General features: G+C 36.5%; 1 non-coding gene across 1 annotated transcript; it reads right to left on the reverse strand.

The window, feature by feature from the left end:
- Positions 1-595: 595 nt before the first annotated feature.
- On the reverse strand, positions 596-701 carry LOC145573382 (small nucleolar RNA R71). The gene has a single exon (XR_014097425.1). It is a non-coding gene; the product is annotated as a small nucleolar RNA R71 (small nucleolar RNA).
- Between the last annotated feature and the right edge of the window lie 20,172 nt (positions 702-20,873).

The raw sequence follows: 20,873 nt of genomic DNA on the forward strand, positions 1-20,873 counted from the left end.
AAAATACAAAAAGATTTTCTTTTAGGCTACATTTGTTGCCGTGCTACTAACCATTTCTTTTGAGATTTTATGCATAGAGCATGTGGTCGTTTACTAGTGCCATTTGATCCGGAAATTAAGAGAACTATTGCAAGGTTAAGAGGTGCTAGACGATCTTTGAGCCCTAGCGTTTCAAGTGAAGAAGAACCACAACAAGAGGAACACGCAAGAATCGGAGAAAATCCAAGGGTGGCGTTGAAAGAATTGGGGATTCTCAGTGCATATAGATTTGAGAGTGGGATTGCTCCACCTACAACACCGGCAAATGAATTTGAAATAAGACCGGCAATGATCACTTTGATAGAGAGGCGACAATTTAGTTGGGCCAAGCATGAAAGCCCGCTAAATCATCTCAAGGAGTTTGAAAATTATCGCAATACTATCAAGGTGAATGGAATTTCCCAAGAATTCATCCGCCTCAAGCTTTTTCCCTTTTCGCTCATAGGGCGTGCCTTAGAATGGTTGGACAAGGAAGTCAAGCCGAATTCTCTAAGGACATGGGATGAAGTGACCAAGGAGTTTCTATCCCATTTCTAACCACAAAAGAAAACGACGGAGGCTAGAGCTGTGATTCAAGGTTTCAAGCAAAAGCCTAGTGAGAGTCTCTATGAATCATGGGAAAGATACAAAGAGTATCAAAGAGAATGTCCTCACCACGGAATTCCTACCTACCAAATTATTCAAATCTTCTATGGATGCCTTAGTCCTCAAGGAAAATCATGTTTAGATGGAGGATCTGGAGGTCCTATCATGAACAAAACAGAAGAGGAAATGGTAGACATAATTGAAGACGTAGTGAGGTATTATAGAGATTGGCAAGATGGAGAAAGAGAGTCATCTAGCAAGATTAGCTCTTCAGTGTACTCGGTTGATCATCTATCCTCACAAATGACAAACTTGGGGAAGGAGATGTCCGCTATCAAGGCGAAGTTGGAAAGTTCTACCTACCAAGTTTCAAGTCTTCCCTCCTAATCTAAAGGGAGAGGTATGTCTTCTAATTCTCAACCCCTTCCCTCTTCTAGTAACATGCCTAGTGGATGCTTGTTTTGTGATGATTGTGGGTTGTATGATCATGATGTTTCTAATTTCCCTCATGCATGTATGGATGTTTGTGATGATCAAGATGGAAATGTGAATAAGCATGTGAACTATGTGTCAAATGATCATGATTCTAGGTTTGAGAATCAAAGAGGTTAATGGAATAGGAATTACAACAACCATGACAATTTTGACAACTACAACCAAGGTGGTGGTAATAGGATCCATGGGAATCAAAATTCCCGAGGTAACTATAACAACCAAGGTTATAGTAGCCAAAATCATAACAAAAATTATGGCAATCATAACCAAGGTTATGGTAACCATAATCAAGGTAGAGGTAGCTGGAACAATCAAAATAGGGGAAATTTTCAAAATAATTCTCAAAGGGGTCCCCCACCCCGTTTTGCTCCAAAGGCCCAAAATGATAATTCCTATGTTCAATCCTCTTCTTCTTAACATAGAACCAATTTGGAAGAAATCATTGAAATTCAAACAAAGTTGTTGAATACTTACATGGCCCAAGTGACAAGAAATTTAATGAAATGATGACTCATAATAAGATGCTTGAAAACCAAATTTCTCAACTTGCTAATGCTTTGAAAGACCATGCTAGTCCTTCTTCCTTACCTTCCCAAGGCCTAGATCCCAAGAGATCGGTTAATGCTAATGTCACAAGGAGTGGTAAGGTTCTTGAGGAGAGTTTGCCTAGGAAAAACGAGACAAAAGAGGGCACAAAAGAGGTTTTGATTGAAGATGAGAGAGATGATGTATCTTTGAGTGAGGTTGAGATTGAGAAGCCTAGTGAGGTGAGAGTGGAGAAAGAAATTGTGAAACCCAAGCTTCCTTATCCACAAAAATTCATGAGAAACAAGTTAGATGAACAATTTGGAAGATTCATTGACATGCTCAAGCAACTTCACCTTTTTTTACCATTTACTGAAGTAGTCACCAAAATGCCTAACTACACAAAATTCCTCAAAGATATTTTGAGTGGTAGGAGGACTTGTGATGGTGCAGAGACGGTGAACCTTGACCGAGAATTGTAGTGCAATCATAATGAACAAGATGCCACCTAAGCTAAAAGACCCCGGAAAATTTTCCATCCCTTGTGCCATTTATTAAATACAAATCGAGAATGCCTTGTGTGACCTAGGAGCTAGTGTTAGCCTTATTCCATATTCGATGTACCAAAGACTTGAGCTAGGGGAACTCCTACCTACTAACATCACTTTGCAATTGGCCGATAGGTCAATTAAGTTTCCTAAGGGTAAGGTAGAGGATGTTCCTTTGAGGGTTGGGAAATTTGTTATTCCGGTGGATTTTGTGGTGCTTGAGATGGACGAAGATGCTAACATTCCTATCATTATATGGAGACCATTCCTTGCTACTTTAGGTGCTTTGATAGATGTGAAAAGTGCTAAAATTTCACTCAATGTAAGGGATGAGGTGATAGAATTTGACTTGAATGACAGTATGAAGTATCCAAGTTCTTCTTTAGAAAATTGCATGTTGATTGATTCTCTTGACCATGTTGTGTCTTCTATGCATGAGCAATTGCTCACTTCTAACGATGCTCTTGAGAATGTTTTGTTGAATAAGGAAAAGATAGGTGCTCCTAGCAAGGATATGGCTTTGTATGAAGATGTGCTCAGTGGAAGCCTTGAGGATGTTGAAGAGCAAATGTGTATGAGCATTTCTAGCCAAGAAGCGTTGCAAGTGGCTACATCAAAGGAAGGTAAAGGTGTTCCAATGGTTGAGCTCAAACCTCTTCCATCACACCTTAGGTATGAATTCTTGGGACCCAACTCCACCTATCCCATGATTGTTAGCTCTTCTTTGACTGAGCGCCAAGCTCAAGATTTGTGTGATGTTTTGAGAAAGCACCAAGGTGCCTTGGGTTATACCATTGATGACCTCAAAGGTATAAGCCCCGCTTTATGTACACATCACATAACCCTTGAGGAGGGTGCTTTACCTTTTATTGAGAGACAACGAAAGTTACACCCCCAAATGGGAGAGGTAGTGAAGAAAGAGATCACCAAACTTTTGGATGCGGGAATTATATACCCCATCTCAAGTTCTAGGTGGGTCTCTCCCGTTCATGTTGTCCCAAAGAAAGGAGGCATGACCGTCGTCGAGAATGAGAAAGGTGAGCTCATTCCGACGAGGACGGTCATGGGACGGAGGATGTGTATAGACTATAGACGTCTAAACACATCCATCAAGAAAGAACACTTCCCCCTTCCTTTAATTGATCAAATGCTTAAGAGACTAACGAGGCACAAGTTCTATTGTTTTCTTGATGGTTATTCGAGATTTTTCCAAATCCCTATCCCCCCGGACGACCAAGAGAAGACGACCTTCACTTGTCCATATGGAACATTTGCTTATAGGAGAATGCCGTTTGGCCTTTGTAATGCTCCCACAACATTTCAAAGATTCATGATGAGTATATTTGGAGATATGTTGGAGGAGGAAATGGAAGTGTTTATGGATGACTTCTCCGTGGGCAGTGTTTCATTTGAGGCATGACTTGAAAACCTTGAGAAATGTTTGGCAAGGTGTGAGAAGGTGAACTTGGTTTTGAATTGGGAGAAGTGTCACTTCATGGTGGAGGAAGGCATAGTCCTTGGCCATAACATTTCTCACTAGGGGATAGAGGTGGACAAAGCAAAAGTTGAGGTTATTGAGAAGCTTCCACCTCCGGTTAATGTGAAAGGAGTGAGATCTTTCTTAGGACATGCCGGGTTTTATAGAAGATTCATCAAGGATTTCTCGCTCATTGCAAAGCCCCTCAATGATCTTCTTCAAAAGGATGCCTAGTTTGTATTTGATGATAAGTGTTTGGAGGCATTTAATAAGTTGAAGAAGGCTCTAGTCTCTACTCCTATTGTTCAATCCCCAAGATGGGATTTACCTTTTGAGTTGATGTGCGATGCGAGTAATTTGGCAATTGGAGGTGTCTTGGGTCAAAGAGTGGAAAAGAAGCTACATGTGATATATTATATGTCCAAGACTCTAAATGGTGCTCAAAGGAACTACACCACAACGGAAAAGGAGTTTTTGGCTATTGTTCATGCTTTTGAAATCTTCCGTTGTTATTTGTTAGGTTCCAAGACCATTGTCTTCACAAATCATCACTACAACATAAACGAGAAAAAGCAATGGTCAAATGCAACGGTTAAAACTAGTACAACGGTCTGATGCAATGGTGATAGTTAAAGTCAAACATAAAATTGCATTAAAAAGGAAAGAATTTTTACGAAACATTGATCAATATCAAAGTGAATGAAGATCAAAATGTAGTAATCATCAAGTACCAAGTTTCTCTCTCTAAAATTTAAGAACAAAGTTTTCCTAAATCTTGAGCTTCTCTCTCTAAAATTCTAATCAAAATCTAATTCAAGCTAAATCTCCATTGATTCTCTCTCTAGAAATGAAGAAATTCTATATATAGTAAAACTGACAAAGGAGAAGTTAGTTAGACGTCCAAAAAGAACCCCAAATGGCGCGGTCTCTCCTCTCAATGCGCAGCCGCAAAGAAATGGGTACGGAACAGGGGGAGGAAAGCTGCGCGACCGCTCCTGCCACCTGCGCGCCCGTGCCATAGTCGTGTGCGGCCATGCCTGGGAACAGGGGAGAACTTCCTTGTTCGGTTATTGATGCTCCCGTGCGCTCCACTTGATACATGTTGAGGGAGGAAGTTTCTAGAGGTCTTCACGGTGGGTTCAACACCGATTTTAATGTCCATGAATCATGAGAGCGTGGCCTTGAAGACTTAGCTTTTGCACTCCTTCACTTTTGAGCTTCAAAGGGAGAGTCCGCCTTGCATCTTGAGCTTTATATAACCCGAGAAAACGCCATTGAGTTTCTTAAGCATCACTAATCTCCTGAAATCAAAGAGAAGCAAGAAAGTAAAGGAGAAAACGCAAAATAAACTAAGAAATGTAAGAAAATGAGAAAACATCTAAGAAAAACACAAACTAGAGAAATTAGAAGTAAAACTAAAGAAAAAGAGATAAAAGAGATGTAAAAGCAATCAAAATTCATCCTAAAAGAGGCTAAATGAGTGCTATAAATGACACTCATCAGAAATCATGCCCTCCTTCCTTTAGAGTCTTTATTTTGTTTTCCAAATTATTCACAAAGATGTCAACACTTTCTGGAATTCCTAGCTTCTTCTTCCATTCCTTGCTTCTTCTTCCATTCCTTTTGAATCACCATGTTTTCTATAGGTTGCTTCCTTAACTGATAAGTCAACTTGTTTTCTATTACATTTGGAAGCAAGCAAATATCTTCAACATTATAGGAACTTATAGAAAACTCCTTCATCATGTCAATCTTAAGCATACAACTGTTTTCATTAAAATGATGACAAAGCCATGGCAGCATTTTTGTTAAAACTTTTGTTAGTTTCAGTTCAAGCAAGCCTCCAAATCCAACACTTATTACATATGATCTTTGTCTCTCACTGAAATCCTTGATCAGATCAAATACTACATTGGGTCTGCAGTGTGTTTTCTTGATGTCCAAATCACCATCATTGTCACTTCCTTCTTTAACATATATGGCTTCTTGTACCTCCTTATCTGAACTATCAAGCTTCATTTTCTTCTTTAAATGAGTTTTTGTGTTTTTTCTGTCTTCTTCTGATGATCTATCAAATTCTTCATTCGTATCTTTTTCTGGTTCATAATTGCTATCTTTAACTTCAGCTTTTGTTCTTTTTTTGGTTCCTATAATTTGTGAAACAAGGAGATATTAAAACATTTACTTTTAAAATTAAAAATATTCAAAAACAAACAACTTAATTCACAACATATCAATCTAATTAGATTCTAATACAATAAACTTTTATAAACATTTTGAAGGTTCTATTTCCTTAAGCATTCTCTTTATTAATATTTGCTTTTTTGAAATCCTTGGAAGCTTAACACCTAATATAGTAATTTTCACAATGAGTTTATGTTAATACAAGGAATTTATAAATATAAAACATGTTAAAGAACATTAAAAACATATATTTACTTTATAAGCTTTTTTGTTTACCTTATTAAATTTATCATTTACTTTATAAACTCATATATGAGTTTCTATTAATATTATGATTAGTATATAAATAACGAACATGTTAAATTACTTTAAAAACATATATATTTACTTTATAAGGTTTTTTTTTTTTTTTTTTTAACTTTATTAAACTTATAATTTACTTTTATATTCAATCATGTAATAGTATGCATCAATATATTATATTGATAACATAGACTTATAAAGATAAATGCTTTACTTTATAACTGTTTCTATTTATTTTTTAAAATGAATTATTATACTTCATGATTTTATACCTTTAATTGGAGATTGCTTTGAATTTGCATGTTTCTTTCGAGATATCTTCTGTGCTGCTGGAGCTTTCTTGACCGCAGGAGATTTTTTCCCTGCTGCAGGAGATTCCTTTTGAGGTTTCTTTGCTGCATCAAGTTGTGTTTGAGTTTTTTTTTGCAACATTTTTCTTTGTATTTTTCGTCATTTTAATCTGCATGCAATTCAAAACCAAAATGTATCATACTTTCTCTATTTATACTCTATGCAATTCAAAACGAAAGTGAATCATACTTTCTCTATTTATACTCTATGGTTTTATATTCCCTGATATATATACTTTCAAATCAAATCTTGTTATTATAATAACAACATAAATGATTTCCATACATGCAACATTTCGAACAAAAATTAGGACCTATTGGTCTCAGCTGCAAATTCATTGAAAACTTGCAGATTGTTTTAGTTATATTCAACCTCTAGGTTTAGCAATTATCCATCTTTAATAACTTTGGACAATTTATAAAAAAATTACATACATGTTTAATCAATACACTAGCCACATTAATTTCTTGATTAATACACAAATAGCTAAAGATCACACAATAATTTATTAACTTTTAAGCTAATTTCTATCTACTTGTAAAAATAATCCACTCAAAATTAAAGAAAACTACAGAAACTCAAAGGAAAATACTCCAAACTTATGATTTTATTTTGTTGACTTTTAATTATTTTGTATCAACTTTTATTTGATTTCTTTTAACTATTATCGACAATTACTCAAAAATTAACCAAAATTACTCTAAATTAGTAGCAATAAAACTAAAATTACTCAAATTTGTAAATATAAACAGATCAAAAGTTTTATTAATATTCTTTAAAAAAACTTTGATATAAATTTATGAAAAAAAACTGATCTAAATTTATGGCAAAATTCGTAAAAAAATAAATGAATAAATAAATAAACCTTTGATTCAATTTCGAATTAACTTCTAATCAATTTTAAACTAAATTACAACAAATTTAACAAGAAATGAAAAGTAAATCAAACGTAATTGGAACAAAAACAAATAAAATTCCAAATATACCTGATTATTAAGAAATTCAAACTTCGAAACACCAAAATTGAACTTCGAACTACTTCGATTCAACTTCCGCTACTTCAAATTTAACATATTCAAGAAAAAAAACACAAAAATAAGTAATAAATAACAAAAAAATTAGACGAAAGAGTATGAACTTCAAAGTTTCGAAGTAATACCTAATATTCGCCAATTTTTGCAAATTTTTGAAAATTCTTGTTCCAAAACTGAAAAATTTAGATAGTAAAACTTAAAATTGTGATTATATAGTGAAATTAAGTAGTTGAATTTGGCGGTTATGGCGGTTTTTTTCAAGATTTTAAGTAGTTGAAAATGGCGAAGCAGAGAGAGGAGAGAAAATGGCGGAGGAGAGAGAGAGAAGAGAGAGAAAATGGGGCCTGATTTTCGTGATTCATTTAATTTATTTGAACAAATTTAGGTCGTTAGGTCACGCGCCTATTGTCTCTAATCTAACGGTCTAATCTAACGCGCCTATCATTGAGATAATTCATAATTCGTTTGATGTCATCTTAAATTGAATGTTATTTCAAAAACTTCTCATGTATAATCGAATGATTCATGTATTATAATAAATTACTAATAAAATATTTTGAAAAAAAATAAAGAGTTTACTATCGATTTTAGAGTATAATGACTGTTGGTGGCACTCACATAAGGTTCTTAGGTGTGATAGAATAATATGAACAAATAGAAAAAGTGAAAAGAGAAATTGAGATGTAAAGAATAGTAGAAAGAGTATATTTATTTAAGAAAATTTGTAGGTTATAAATCTTTTAATCCCGTTGAAAATTGATTGTGGCGTAATGTACATGGGCGAATTGACTTTTTGAGAACAATTTGGGAAGAAAGATGAAAAATTGGAAAAATAAAGGTAATGACAGTTAATTAATTCATAGATAAAGAAGAAGATTATATGGGTGGAAATTAAATTTAATGGAGAAATTAATTCGGTGTTACACCCAAAAATTAGATTTTTGACTTTATTGTCTTTTTATTTTTACTATAACCAAGCAAATTTGCCTATATATAGAAACGTGAAGATCAAAGGTTTTAGGGCTGAACTGGTAAGGATGTAATGAAACTGGGCTGGTATCATCTAAAGACCTAATGTCAAAAAGGCGGTTTGGAGGAAAAATGGATACTTTATTTTTTGAAGATAGTTTGTGCCAGGAGGCCTAACTGCACAACAGTTGTGGGAGTCAGCTATAACCGCTCCAATTTGGCTATAAAAAGAAACGTGAAGATCAAAGAAAAGACACCAGCAAATAAAATCAACAACAAGCATTTCATTTCTTGTAAGCTTTCTTTTTAGCTTTCGTAGTTTCCCTTGTCTTAGTTGCCAAGTGATAGATTAATTTTCTCTTAACATGTATTGAACATCGTTCGTCTTTTTCAATTATATGTATGATCATGGAGGTAACTTCTCTTTCAACGTATACAATTGTAGACTTGACTCTATCCTTTAATTAATGGAATGCATTTGTATCTTTTGTCATACGTTCATCTACTTGTTTCTTTAAGCAATCTAACCTGTTTTACTTTATTTGGGAAAGCTTCCTTATTGTTTGTGCTATTACGTAAGCAAGGTTGTTAATCTTGAAATCGGTAATTTGAGTTGCAACCCCCTAATATTCTAGAATAAGATGGAGTATTTAGCTTGTTGGAAAAGAACAATATTTGCCTCAACATTCGGAAAAATCAACTTCCCGAAATTCGAGATATATTGTAGGAGACGATTAAATGTGAGTTGAAGTTTCAAGGGAAAGAATTAATGCATGTAATGCATTGTACAATGTATATAATTTAATTTTAATTTTTTTTAGTGATGGAATTGCACTTTACAATGTATCTTTTGCAGCCGCCCTGCCTATCGTGGTCCAGATACGGGTTTAAGGCTAGAGAATATTAATAATAATCTAATAATATAAACCAATTACTTTTGTCATGGTTTAGAAAATATATTAAACTTATAAAAATAAATAATATTTTAAAGCCTTAAAATAATAACTTTATAAATAAAGTTAAGCAAAATAGAATTCACTTTACTTTTTAGAGCAAGAATTCACTTATTATTAAAATCACTTTAAAATCGTATTAGCTTAGGAAGTATTTATAAAATTAATAACTCTAAATTTGCTAGAGAAATACCTTAAAATAAGGTATACAATATGATAAATTTAGAAATTTGAATAAATAAAATGTATGTGAAAATCTTTGTTTAAGGAAATAATTTTTTCATAAAGGAATTAATAAAATGTGAATTAGGACATTTAAGCTTAATGAATATAATTCTTAATTAATAAAATGAGTTTAAAATACGGGGTATTACAATAAATCAGACTATCTACAAGGGTTTATGCAAGTCATCATACAAGATGAAAGAGGTGACCTTTTACGAATGACATTACTAGTTGATGGGTCATGAAATAAGCACAATTATAGATTAAGTAAGGGTTGGTGCCCGGAGACGAATAGCTACTGGGGATAGGTAATAGTGAAGGGGAGGGGAGAGCTTCCCATGGGTTAGCTCAATTAGCACTCTATGTAGAGATGATCAAATGCATGTCTGGATCGAGGGGCTACGGTGGGCTGCTAGCGGGTCTCTAGGAGCGATTATTATTTACACATATAAAATTTCTAGGTTTACAAATATTAGCCTTAGATGGATGGTAGATCATATACATCACCTAAGCAATGCCTTTTCTTGGTGTAGTATCCACAAAGTAGTATACACATTTTTGCTATTACGACAAATGATAGATGTGCTTATCATCTCTTAATAATATCAATCTTGTAGTTTATTTTATGTTAAAATAAAAAATACACCTATAGGGTCAAGTTTAATTGATATACATGTAATTTGTTTTCAAGTTAATGTATATAATATTTTGACATATTTTCATACTGTATCATACCCTCCCCCTTTACAAGACTTCTCCTTAATTAAGGGTAGTAGAAAAACCAGGAAAAAAGGCTTCAAAATCATCCTTAGCAACCCAAGAAACTTCATGTCGAGGCTTTTTTAAACATTGCACCAAGTACTGCTCTTGATCAACCCTAGAAAAAAGGAATAGACCTTGAATCCAAGATACGAGCTGGAAGAATTGGAGCAGGAGCACCCTGGTTCAATTTTATGGGAATAATATATGTTGCAGGTAGAGACGACAATGGATCGGAGGTGGGTTGGGTGATGCTTCATCCGCCTCCATCCATCAACGATCCATATGTCACCCGAACCATCCATCACCTAATTTTCTTTCATCGACATCCGATCCATCCATCGTCCATGGATGAATCGGGTGGATCTGTTGATAATTCGAGTGAAATAAATATGTAAATACAACTTTGCACTTTCATAATAATAATTAAGATTTGAAAAAAAAAGTGATCAATTTTATTAAAACTTTAAGAGATCCTTCTATTACTCGTTCCTTTTACTAAATTAAAAACACATGTCAGTTCCTAACTTTACAAATAGACATTAAAATATTATAACATGGCATTTATTTTTATTTTTTTATACTTAAATTTAACAAGTGGATGGATGGGTCGGGTGATGAATCGGGTGATTTATCGTCTCCCGAATCCGACCTGATCCGTTACCGCATCCATCCATCATCCATACGTCACTCGCTTAAGTTTGGGTTTTCATCCATATATTTGGATTGGGTGGATGGTTATTCATCAGGTTTGGATAATATTGCCACCCATAGTTGTAGGTGACGCGGGTGAAACCTAGGTCATTGATTTATAAGATTCCCCGATCAAAACCAAATTTATAAAACTAAACCCAACCCTAAGTATAGGGGTAAGTCCGGGTCGAACCCAAGGGAATGTGGTATATGCTAAAGTCTCTAGCTATGCTATTCCGAAACCTAGGTGAGGGTTGGTCTAAGCAAACTAAATAACGCAAATAAATGAATACAAGAATGATATAAAGGATGCTAGGAAATTAGAATCCACATGCACTTATACCAATAATAATAATTGGGTAAGAAATCGACCAAGCATACAATATGAGGGAAGGTAACAAATGCAATCAAAATCACTTAATAAAGAGCTATTTCCTAGGGTCAAGTTAGATGTCTCTACAAATGACTTCAAAGGAAAATCGCAAAACAAGATTAATCGATAATAATAGCTTCCAAGTCAATTTTTCGTATCAATGAAAACTATTATTCAATCTAACTTGATAGTTAAGGTTGATCACACCTCAAGATATCAAACACACGCGCAAATTTCACCAACCAATTTCATCACAATAGTGATCAATCAAAATCCCCCACTTAGCCATGAATTATCACTCATACGTGATTTACCATATCCCTAACAAGTAATCTACTCACTACACATTGCAAATTTGAATAACAAAACTAAACTAATCACCAATTTCATCATCAACATTGTATTCAAAATATAATCAAGCTATTAAAGATAAAATCAAACAAACAACAAGTAATTCAATCAAAATTTAAGAATCCAAAGCTAAAATTGCATTAACAAGTAAAGAATTCTTACAAAACTTTGCTCAAAATCAAAGAGGAAGAAGATTGAAAGTAGCATTCATTAAATTCACCAAGTTTCTCTCTCTGAAATCTAAGAACAAAAGTTTCCCCAATTTGAGCTTCTCTCTCTAAATTCTAATCAAAATCTAATTCTAATCTAATTCAAAACTCATTCTCTCTCTAGAAATGAAATAATTTTATATATAGTAAAACTAATTAAGGAGAAGTAAGTTAGACGTCCAAAAAGAACCCCAAATGGCGCGGCCGCTATAAATGGGTATGGAACAGGGGAAGAGGAGGTGCGCGGCCGCACCTCACACATGCGCAGCTGCGCATAAGGCTTGTGCGCCTGTGCCGTACTCGTTCGCGCCCGCACGTGGGAGCAAGGCACCCCCCCTCTTGAGCGGTCGTTGATGCTCCCGTGCGCTCCACTTAATACATGTTGGGGGAGGCAGTCTCTAGAGGTCTTCACGGTGGGTTCAACACCGGTTTTGATGTCCACGCAGCATGAGAGCGCTGCCTTGAAGACTTGGCTTTTGCACTCCTTCATATTTGAGCTTCAAGAGGAGGAACCGGCTTGCACCTTAAGCTTTGCAAATCCTGAGAGAAGGTCATTTGGATCCATAGACGTCGCCAATTTCTTGAAATTCAAGAAAAGCAAACAAATAAAAGAAAAAGGAAATTAAACCAAGAAATGCAAGAAAATGGGAAAACAACTAAAGAAAACACAAAGTAGAGAAATATCCAATAAAATTAAAGAAAAGGAGATAAAACAGACATAAAAACAATGAAAATTCATCCTAAAGGAGGCCAAATAAGTGCCATAAATGACACTCATCAAACTCCCCTATGCTAGACTTTTGCTCGTTCACGAGCAAAACATAAGCAAGGAGAAATAGGATGAAAAATTATTCAAACCAAGAAAAGGAAAGAAAAAGATAAGAATGTACACTAAAACTCACTTTTGTAGGAATCACAATTGTTTTTAGCTACAACAAGCCCTTTAAACCCCAAAGTCGCCAATGAGGACAAGTGAGCTCTCCCTAAGAGTTTGACCTATAACTCTTGAGGGTAAAAATGAGGTAAATCATTGAAAAAAGAGTAAAATCAAAAAGGAAAAATTTAAACAAATAGCTTTTGAAATGGACTTTTACAATTGATCAAATGCAAGTGAATAAACAACTTTCTATATAATAAAGGTATGCATGTTCCAAGATAACCAAGGTTGATTGAAACACAAGATATGCTAAGCATAGAGAACTAATGAGACACAATTCACCTTCATCCCAAACAATCTTACCACGTTCTCCCAACTAGCTTCAAATCTACCTCTAGTGAGCATCTCAATGATTCCTCGAAGGAACCGAAAAAGAAGAAGTTTTTAGGGCTTCTTGACATCTTGACTATTACACACCGCTCTATAGGCTTGACTCACATCTCCCTCCACCGACTTGTGACTCAACCACAAAGGTCAAAAGGTCTTGAGAAGGGTTGTAATGTTAGTGCGAAAAAGGTGAAGGTAGGCTAAAATTTGAAATTTGGCAGTATACCTAAATTGTGAAGCAAAGATTGGCCAAATCTCAACACCAAAACCAAGTAATCACCAAACAAAAACACCAACACCCCCAAGCTTATTCAAAGCCAAAATCACAATCATATATATAAAAAGCGAAAGGACGCTTCCCCCCAAGCTAAATGAAGCATTGTGCTCAATGCTTAAAAAGGGAGAAATACACTTACATCAAAATATTTTAGAACTTTTTCATTTTTCACAATTTATTCATTTTTGCCAAAGCAATTGAATGTGCTTTGCTTTTCTCACTGTTTCTTTTTTTTTTTCAATTTTTCACTTTATTACATTGTCCTCGCCTCTTTTAACTATGGACGGGTTTTTCAACTTGGCATTTGCCTTTTATTCACAAGGTATTTACAACACAAACTTGCTTAATTATAAGAACCAAACAATCCATCTCATCCACCAAAACTCTAATAATAGAGACCAAATGCTTCACAAAAACTAAAGATGGGAACAAGAATGAAACAAAAGGCTCAAAAGCTAAAGATATGGCTTGAAAATAAAAATATATGGCTCAAATAGCTAGCAAGAAGGCAAATGTAAACCCAAAATAAAGAAAAGAAAACTATCCTAGAAAAGTGAAAATTACCACCCCGAAAAGATATCTTTGTCCTTCCCAAATGGCTCAGTCGCGATCGTGGAAGATGAAAGTCAAATTCTAGATAAAGCACACAATAGTTAAGGATCCATGTACCGCTCAATCAAGAAATGTTGAAAGCAAGAAGAATTAAAATCTCACACGGTTGTAGCAAAAACTCACTATTAGCTTCAAATCCACTAAAGGGAGCAACTCCTTCTTACCACAAACCAATGGAATCCGGCTACAAGGTCCCAAAAGGTCTAAACCACTACCTTAGCATACCTTATCCTAGAATAAACCAAAGATACTCTTAAAACAGGTACACCGATACGATATAGGAAATTATTCTTTCAAAAGCAAAAGCTCGGATGGTATTATGTCCAATGCAAAAGCTAAACAACTAAAAAGATGAAAACAAAGCCTAAAAATCTTTTTGTTTTTTTCATTCTTGATTGAAAAATAGAAAACAAAAGGGTAAAATAAGAGAAAGAAAAGAAAAGGAAAAGAGAAAGAAATGCGAAAGGATGCAGGTAAGACATGTAAAACCCAATCGACATACAAGCGGTCATTCGGCAACATCACCAATGACCCAAACACTCTATGGTGTTACAAGTCAAGCATCCTCGAACAATCAACTCTTCCTATACTAAACCTAGACTAAGCAAACAAGAAAGAAAAAGGGAAAGAAGAAATAGAAAGATCTCATCGGGTACTCCAAGCAATGCTAATAAAGAGAAATAAAAAGAAGCAAAAATCGTCACGATGCTCCAAAAGCAAAAGCAAGGATAATACTCCAAGTGAGAAATAAAATACTATGTACAAAGAAAAATTGTTAGTAACTTCCACTCAAAAACTCGAAATATCTAAACCGAGAAAGAAATGACCATAGAATCAGAGAGAGCGAAAAATAGCAGAGAAAAACTCATCCAACCATAAAATAATCAATCAGCAGGAAAAGTACGATCAATAAACAGACTAATATCAGATCATCATCATCAGAAAACAACCTCATCAGACAGAAATCATCATCATAAATCATCAGCAGAAATGGGACAGAAACTCAAAGACAGAACCACAGTGAACCATAGAAGCAAAGGGGAGACCAAAGCAGCACAAAAAATCATAAGAGTACTCCCCCAAGCCTAAAGTGAGCTATCCCCCCCCCCCAAAGCTAAAACCTAGAAACAAGTAGGAAAAAGAACAACATCAATGCAAATCAAGCATAAAAGGGAGGGTAGCTAATATGGTATCACTCGGCGCTATGGTAAGGGGTAGAATGGGTACTCCCCTTACCGACCTCAGAAAAGACTTGGCTAACAACATCATCGACCACCATCGGGCCTTTACCTCTCACCCTACTCTCCCTCTGAGCCTTATCCTTAGCAAAATAGTGAGACCAATCATCAAGAGTCGACTCACTCGATAGCCCCCGCCGACCAAAGGTTTCGGGATTTTGGGAAGGGGTTAGGGTTAGCCAGGTCACATGTAAAATCACAAACTCCGGGCCTTTTATAGTCATAGGAGGCCGGAGTGGTCCCTCTAATTGCACTGGGGGCACATGCCCCCCCCCAATAAGGGTAGCACAAAGAAGGCACTTGGTATGGGTCGTATAGGACCCATTGGGGTACGGGTCCTTGTTAGACTAGGAGGTGGGGGTAATTCAAATAAGGCTCAATCTTCCCCCTCCTCACATGCAAGTCATAGATTTTTCTAGCATGATAGTCATATCCTAGCACAAAGTCATTTCCCAAAGGGGAAGAATTCAACACATTGCCAATGGAATCAATTTTTGCATGCAAAATAGACAAATCACAAAGAGAAGTAGAATATGAAGAGGAACAGATCATAGGAGTACCTCCTCGGGACACCGAGGGCAAATCATGAGGGAGAGTATGAACGGGAGCACATGGGTTGATGCGAAGGTTGGGCGGAGGAGTCCGCTTGAGAGAAGGATCAATAGGCCATTTGTTGGGCTGCCAAGGAAGAGGAGTGCCCAAGCACCAAGCGGTGGCCTCCGGATGAGGGATAGGGCACCAATCGGTAGTCTAAGAAACCTTCCAAATGAAGAAATCCTATTTAGAAGTCCGCTTCATAAACGTTTGGTTGATTAAAGCATATGCGTTGAGGAGATAGGACGGAGACTTCTCTTCGACGGTCCCGAATGGGCTCAAGAGACAAGATAATCTTCACGTACTTCTTGTTTAGAGAAAGAGCAATGATGAAGAGCAATGATGGTGATCAAACCACGCGATTTGATGATTCCAGAAAGAAACATACCATCACGAATATCAACAAACCAATTAAGCAATTGAATCCCAAAATCAATAACCCCGATCTCTTCAAATGGTTGATCCGCTAACCATAACCAACTAAGCTTCTCCCTAGAGATGACACCGAGGGATTCCTTCGAGAAGAATGCATAGGTAAGTAACCTATTGAAATACCTCAAGCTCGGATGAATGATTGAAGTCGTCTTGGAATATTGAGGTTGATATGGTCCTTCGACCGAGATATGCCTCCACCAATGACCCTCATTATAACCATGATTGTTTTGCAACGCCTCAAAGGCCGGATAGATATACTCGGAATCTTCCAAAGGGACGGGTAACTTGAAAAATCTCGCTAAGGTAGGAAAGTAAGATAGAGTGGTCGTTCTTAAACGTCTGGAACTTTAAAGTACGAATAAGCTCACCACCCTCTTTCTCTTCATGTACCTCGAGAGAGGAGAAGAACTCAAAAGTGAGACGGGCGTAAGTTGGAGCACTAAAACCAATGAATTCCTCCAAACAAAGATTCTGAGCCAAACGCCTCACATCCACATCTATACCAAGCTTTATAGTCGTTGATCGATCATAAAACCTTGTTGATAGAAGTTTCCGGGAGGAAAGCTAGATAAAGTTCTCCCAATGCTCGCTCTTTATAAACTCAACTCTATAAGTCTCACTTACATTTGGCGGGGGTGGCACCACCGCACGGGAACTAGAGCCACGAGCTCGTTTAGGACATCGGAGGGGAGCCATCTACACAAACAAACTAAAACAATATTTCAAAGACATGAAAGATATGGTGCTCACAACAAGTTACAAAACCAAAATGGATGAATCCACAATCAAACATTGAAATAGAATAAATAAATTGGCACATAACAAGTATGTAAGCACATTTAAACCACAATTTAAGCAAGGATTCATAAGCCTTTTGAGAATAAAGAGTGAGTAACAACATTCATACAAGCATCTATGACCATTTCAAAGAGGGTGAAGACCAACAATGGTGGTAATGAATCAGTAGCACAATCAAGCAAAACCATAGCATCACAAGTTCATATATACACCAATAATCATCATGAATACAAAATTTGGGGACATGAAATAGGCAAAGTAGAAACACCATTAGAGCATAAACCGTAACATTCAAATCCAACAATACAATACAAGGTGTGAAATTTATCATGAAAATCAAATGAAATAGAGAATTCATACCTTGAATGAATTTTTAATTCAAATGAAATGCAGTACAAAGCACAACTTCTAGCAAACATTCCCAAACTTGGAAGTTCCAAAACCCCAATCAATAACACCCAAATTCCCAACTTTTGGAGAGAGAAAATCAATTATAAAGCATAAAATTGAGTATCTGAAGTGATTATCAAACAAGGAAAATGAACAATGATGATTTTATAATGAAATATAAAAGCAAAAATAGGGAAAATGCTTGAACACTACAATGAAAAATGAAGCAAAATGAAAGAAGAGAAAGAGAGAAAAGAGAGGGGTGCGTTTAAGGGGGGAACGCAGCAGACTAGTGCGCCCGTGCCATGGGTCTGCAAGCTCACGCAGTCCTCTTGCGTGGTCGCGCAACTCTAGGTTGCTCATACGTTGTGAAATTTTGGTGCGCACACCTGTGCGCACAACACCTATGATGATGATAAACACGAACATAGGCAGTTTCTAAACCCCATAACAATGGGTTCAACATCCATAATTCATGAACCCACCATCGTGCACCCACCAAAGTTCAATTCTTACTCAAAACTTCCAATAAATAAAAGAATAGTTCATCTTTAAAATTTGTTACCAAGATTGTTGGCAAACTAACCAACATCATAGTAAAACTACCGAAAATCACAACAAACAAAGAGAATTGGTTAGTCCATAAACATTAAGAAGAAAGATAAAATCAAAAGAAAAATGGAAAGAAGGTTAGAAAGTCGGGTTACCTCCCGAGAAGCGCTTGTTTAACGTCATTAACTTGAAGTTCTCCACCCTTTAAACATTGACTTTGAAAGGAGATGATGAATCCATCGAAGAAATTTCCATAACTCCATTAGGAAAAACATCTTGCACCATGAAAGGACCACTCTATCTAGATATGAGTTTCACGGGGAACAACTTCATCGTGGAATTGTAGAGGAGAACCTTGTCACCAACACAAAACTCCTTTTTATCGATAAGCATGCATGAGCTTCCTTAGAACGTGCCTTGTAAGTGCTAGCACAATCATATGCATCATGTCTAAGCTCCTCTGAATCATTAAGTTCTAGCCACCTTTGCTCTCCCGCACTTGCTAAATAAAAATTGATTTTCTTGATCGTCTGAAGAGCACGGTGCTCAATTTCCACCGAAAGATGGCAAGATTTGCCATAGACAAGAAGATATGGAGTGGTGCCGATAGGAGTCTTAAAAGCCGTTTAATAAGCCCACAAGACATCATCAAGCTTGTCCGCTCAATCTTTCATGTTTCTAGCAACCGTCTTCTCGAAAATTAACTTAATTTGACGATTTAACACCTCAACTTGTCTACTTGTTTGAGGATGATAAGGAAGGCCAAAACGTTGATGAACCCCATTCTTTTTAACAACTTCCGAAAGGAGTTGTGCACAAAATGTGAGCCATTGTCACTAATCACCGCCTTGGGAAACACCGAATCTTGGGAAAATGATCTTTTTGAACACTTTCATCACCACCTTGTGGTCATTTGTTGGGGAGACAATGGCCTCAACCCATTTTAACACATAATTCATCGGCACAACAATGTATTGGTTCCTATAAGGAGAAGGAAACGGTCCCATGAAATCAATTCCCCATACATCAAAAACTTCTAACTCAAGGATAGCTTGTTGATGCATTTCATTGCGCTTTGAGATGTTCCTGGTACGTTGACATCGATCACATGACTTGACAAAACCCCACGTATCCTTGAAGATATGAGGCCACCACAAACAACTTTGAAGAATCTTAGTAGCGGTTTTAGAAACACCAATATGACCACTAGTAGGATCCGAGTGACACATCTTCAAAACACTTGGCACCTCCTCATTTGGAACACAACGCCTTAGCAAGCCATCAACTCCTCGTTTGTAAAAGATGAGATCATCCCACAAATAGTGCCTAGCCTCTCTCTTGAGCTTCTTTCTTTGATTATTTGAGAATGAAGGTGGAAACTCCCCCCATGCAAGGTAATTTAGCAAATCGGCAAACCATGGAAGCTCCTTTACATTAAACGACATACAAGGAGTCATCAAGCATCCTATCCTCAATTAGAGAACCATCATCTCGGATTTGGGAATCTTCAAGGCGAGAAAGATGGTCCGCCACAACATTTTCCGCTCCTTTTTTATCTCTAATCTATATATTAAAAGTTTGAAGCTCGAGCACCTAATGGATCAACCTTGGCTTGGATTCCTTTTTGGCAAAGAGGTATTTGAAAGCCGCATGATTCGTAAAGACAATGGTCTTAGAACTCAACAAGTAACAACGGAACTTTTCAAAAGCATGTACAATTGCCAAGAATTCCTTTTTCGTTACTGTGTAGTTCCTTTGAGCTCCATTAAGGGTTTTTGACATGTACTAGATGACATGGTTCTTTTTATCCACCCTTTGACCTAGCACTCCCCCAATGGCCTTGTCACTAGCATCGCAGATCAATTCAACAGGAAAATTCCACCTCGGGGCTTGGACGATGAGAGTAGAGATCAAAGCTTCTTTCAACTTGTTAAAAGCCTCCAAGCATCTATCATCAAATACAAACACGACATCTTTTTAAAGAAGATCATTGAGAGGTTTTGCAAAAAGAGAGAAATCCTTGATAAATCTTCTATAGAACCCGACATGCCCTAAGAAAGGTCTCACTCCTTTCACATTAACCGGAGGTTGAAGCTTTTCAATCACTTCAATCTTTGCCTTGTCCACCTCTATGCCTTTGTGAGAGATCTTGTGACCAAGGACAATGACTTCCTCAACCATGAAATGACATTTCTCCTAATTCAAAACCAAATTCACCTTCTCACATCGAGCCAAACATTTTTCAAGATTCTCAAGGCACGCCTCAAATGAAACACCACCTACCGAAAAATCATCCATGAACACCTCCATTTCCTGTTCAACCATAACTCCAAATATGCTCATCATACATCGTTGGAAGGTGGCGGGGGCGTTGCAAAGCCCAAATGGCATTCTCTTATAGGCAAAATTTCCATATGGACAAGTAAAAGTTATTTTCTCTTGGTCATCCGGGTGAATAGGAATTTGGAAAAACCCAGAATATCCATCAAGAAAACAATAATACTTGAGCCTTGTTAGTCTTTCAAGCATTTGATCAATGAAGGGAAGGCGAAAATGATCCTTTTTGGTGGATGTGTTTAAACATCGATAGTTTATACACATTCGCCATCCCGTGACCGTCCTTTTAGGAATGAACTCACC

Source organism: Chenopodium album, chromosome 12 (assembly GCF_948465745.1).
Source record: "Chenopodium album chromosome 12, dcCheAlbu1.1, whole genome shotgun sequence".
NCBI classification, from domain to species: domain Eukaryota; kingdom Viridiplantae; phylum Streptophyta; class Magnoliopsida; order Caryophyllales; family Amaranthaceae; genus Chenopodium; species Chenopodium album.